Raw genomic sequence first — 4,003 nt, 5'->3', positions numbered from 1 at the left:
CGCGGCCAATCCCTGGGCGCGGCCGCCTCGCATCGGGAAAACCGCGGAGCGGGCTGCAGAGGCCACCAATCGGCGGCGCAAGGCGCTCGCGGCCGCGGCGCACAGCCCAATAGCGCGGTAGCGTGGGCGGGACCAGACGCCGAGGTCACTGCCGCGCTAACGGTCGTAGCACGGGCGGGGCTCGCCGCGCGGAGTGTGGTCGCCGCGAGGAGCGCCGGGAGCGGGGCGCGCGAGGAATGCCGGGAATAGGGGAGCGCGGGGAACGCCGGGAACGAAGCGAGTCATGGGACAATGCCGGGAACCCAGTAGTACGGGAGTGCCAGGAGTACTGGGCACTCCCGTGGTCCCCGGGCTCCAGCCGCCTCTAGACTGGATATTGCCGTAGAGATTGTCCACACAGACATTTTCCAATCAAAATCATGAAACATAACTGTTAGATAAAAAAGGACAAGTATCCTCAATTGTCTAGCACTTTTCTATTTCATAACACTGTATCAGGAGCCTCAAGAAAGGGAAGAGGATATAAGTGGTTAAGGGACCCCTCTTCCTTAGTTAGACCAGCATTCCGGTAAATAAATAAAGAAGAAATGATGGAAATTTTTTAAAAATCCCATTTGGCAGACAGCACATTAGGACAAAAATGGATACTTAAAAAAAATGATGGGAAAAACTATGAGAAATTGGTGGGGGGTGGGGGCGGTTTTATAGAGTTGCAGTTTCTTCCCCAAGATACTAATTGCAAAGCTTAAACAGTAACTTTGCAATGGAAAAAACCTGAGACACCACCCTAACCAAGTGACCAAAGTCACCAGCAAACGTATACACATCCAAATTTACCAAGTTATACACTATAAGGATGTGTTGCAGTGTGCATTAATTATACCTTGATAAAAATGAAGGAAAAAAAGCACCAGGCAAGGGACAAATTGTCGATCTCCAGAGCAGGACACGTATCACTTGGTATTTCTGCCCTAAAGGCAATACCTGTATATAATCATGAAGAAAGACTGGGTGAACCCAAAAGAGCGACATTGTACCAAAAAACAAAGTGTTAAGATCATGCAAGTCAGGAAGATTGAGGAACCATCTTTGATTAAAGGAGACAACGAATTTCGATGTGGGAGCTGGATCCTAGATTGAAACCTGGCTTAGGACACGGGTATTAGTGGGACAGGTGATAAAATTTAAATAAGGTCTATATATCAGTTAATAGTATTGTATCAGTGCTAATTTCCTGGTTCTAGTCATTGTTACTGTGGTTAGGTAAAGTATTAACATTTGGGAGGAGTGATTGAAGGATATTGGAATTATTGGCTCTATTTTTTCAAGTTTGTAGCAAGTTAAAATCATTTCAGAACAAAAAGGTTAATAAAGGACAGGAGAGGGAGTATTGTGGGTGAGGAAGCTGGAAGCTGACCCAGGCCCTTCCTTCCCTTCCTGCCTCCTTCTGTTTACCTGGCTGATTCAGTGGCCAACACTTGTCACCTCACAGTGGCGCCGAGCCCCATGAGGGTCTGGTTCCTGGACTCAGCCAGCTGCTGGCCTTGGCCCAGGGCAGTCAAAGTCCATGTGACTTGACAAACTACCATTCAGCTACAGCCACCTCTCCGTATATTGTTGCTTACTGAGCTGAGGGGCCGGCACCTGCCCTGATCCAACTTGAGACCTCAGACCTGCACCCTACAGCCAACTTCCCTCAAGGGTGGGGTGGGGGACCAACTGGGTGAAGGACAAGGACCCTCACCACAGGACCTCCCCTACAATCCCCACCTGACTCCAGCCTCCAAGTCACAAAGATTGATACCTGGAAGCTGGGAACTCCAGCCCAGTGTAGGGGAGGAAACTTCTCTCTAGGCTCATGTTTCCACCTCATCCTGGCTGACCTATAAGCCAGGTCTTTGCTGAAGAGCCTGGATGATGCCATCTGCTGGCACCTTAACTAAGTGATCCTGGTTACCAGCAAATGTGTACACATCCAAACTGAACTCCGAGGAAAAAAAGACACCTACTAAAAAGGGAAGGGATCCTGGTAGCTAAGTGGGCTCAAATTTTTGAAAACAGAGCCATTACTGCACAGGGGACTCTCACACAAACTGCACTTCACAGAGAAGTCATCACTCAACTGCCTGCCTCTGCACTGAACTGCTGACCTGCAGTGTTTCTGCCATCTGAGCAAACCCTTACAGTTCCTGGAATCCTATTTTCACCAATAGGAATGAGGCTTTCCCTGTCCAATTGGAGCTGTGCAGTTCCAGCCAATCAGAGTGGCTCTATATTAACCAAACAGAAGTGCTTTTTGGGCCATACTACAAGGATTTGGAGTCCTCCTTTGCATGAGGATGGACGAATCAGAGACCAGATATGGGGGCTTATGTCCACATAAGCCAGCTCCCCTTTGGCTCAGAGAATGCACTTTTCCTTTCCATCAAAAACATCAAAAACTTAATACTGTGTTTCTTTGCCTGAAATGAAATACCAAAGATGATTTGCAGGGCAGAGCAGAGCTGTTAGTTGGAGAGGGGCTGGCCCTAGAGTTCTACAGCTATGCTTTTTTCATAGCCAATTGAGCAGTTTTGCACTGAATAAAGTTTCTTTCTTCACTGCCCCCCAAACTGAGGACTCCTGTTGACATTGAATTAGTGGCAATAACCATCAGTTGACAAAACATATCAAAAGGTGGGATTGTGAGGGGTCCCTGAGGGCAGAAGACAAGGAGCCCAGACTTGCCAGGACAAGACCTGAGGTCAGGCAGCATTCCTGACCTGGTCATGCTTGCTCACAGACGCTTCTGCATCAGTCAGCCTCCCACGTCCAACCTCCATGCCAGCACACCTCAGCTGTGCTGTCTTGGAGCCAGAGAGCAGCAGAAGCTCAACTGAAAAAGGTGCATCTGAGAAAGCGATGAATTCCCCATCTGCCCAGGATAAGAGGGCCCATGTTGGGGGCTCAGGGATCTAATGTATCTGGTGGCAAGCACAAAGGACTGGCTAAGCCATGCCAAAGTCAGGCCCGGGCCTTCCTTGATGGTTTGTCAAAAGTGCTTCTCAAAAACATCAGCTTCCTAGGGTCCCTGTACCCTTATAACAGTACAGAGGCCTCATTTCAAGGCACTGACCTAAATAAACACAAGGCTTGGGAAACATCAGCACTGTCACTCCTGGTTCAAATATCTACCTATCCTAGGAATTAGGATACAGCAGTGAGCAAGAGAGAAAAGGGTCTGACTTCCTGGAGCTCTCCTGACAGGGAGACACATAAACAATCAAGCCCTGACCGGTGTGGCCCAGTTGGCTCTGCACCGTCCTGCAAAATGAAGGGTCGCTGGTTGGAGTCCCGTTTAGGGCACATGCCTGGGTTGCAGGGCCAGTCCCCAGTCAGGACAAGTGCAGGAGGCAGCCAATTGATGTTTCTCTCCCTTTCTTTCTCCCTCCCTTCCTCTTTCTCTAAAAATAAACAGAATCTTTTTTAAAAATAAAAGAAACAATCAAAATGTATAGTATGTCAGAAAGTGCTAACTGATATAAAGAAAGAGAGGGAGCAAGGCAGGGAAAATTGCAAATTTAGATGGGACGAACCCCCTCCCCCAGAAAGCTTTAGCCAAAGCCCATAGAATGTGAGGGAGAACGTGGTTGGCATATATGAAAGGGGAGTTCCTCAGGCAGAAGGGATGAGTGCAAAGGCCCTGGGGCAGAAACTATGCAAAAAGTGTAGCCATAAACAGTGGCAGAGGCTTAAAAAGAGTGAAGGTGGGAGGGGTGCTGGGCAGCAGGATGAGACCAGTGTGGGGAGGACTGTGGGCCCACAGGGGCAGGAACCCCAAGGTCCATCTTGTTCTCATTGTGCTCCTTCCTGGCCTCATGGCTCTGCCTCCCCATTTGCCCTGGGACTATGGGACTGTTGAGGTGTATCCCCAAGCCTTGGTTTCCTCATCTGTAAAGTGAAGGCCACAATTATGTTATTTTTCCAGAACTGCCATTACAAAGTACCACAAATGAATGGCATA

Source organism: Artibeus jamaicensis, unplaced genomic scaffold, assembly GCF_021234435.1.
Source record: "Artibeus jamaicensis isolate MK-2021 breed Jamaican fruit bat unplaced genomic scaffold, CSHL_Jam_final contig_1128, whole genome shotgun sequence".
Taxonomy (NCBI): Eukaryota; Metazoa; Chordata; class Mammalia; order Chiroptera; family Phyllostomidae; genus Artibeus; species Artibeus jamaicensis.
Note: the sequence above shows the minus strand (reverse complement) of the source record.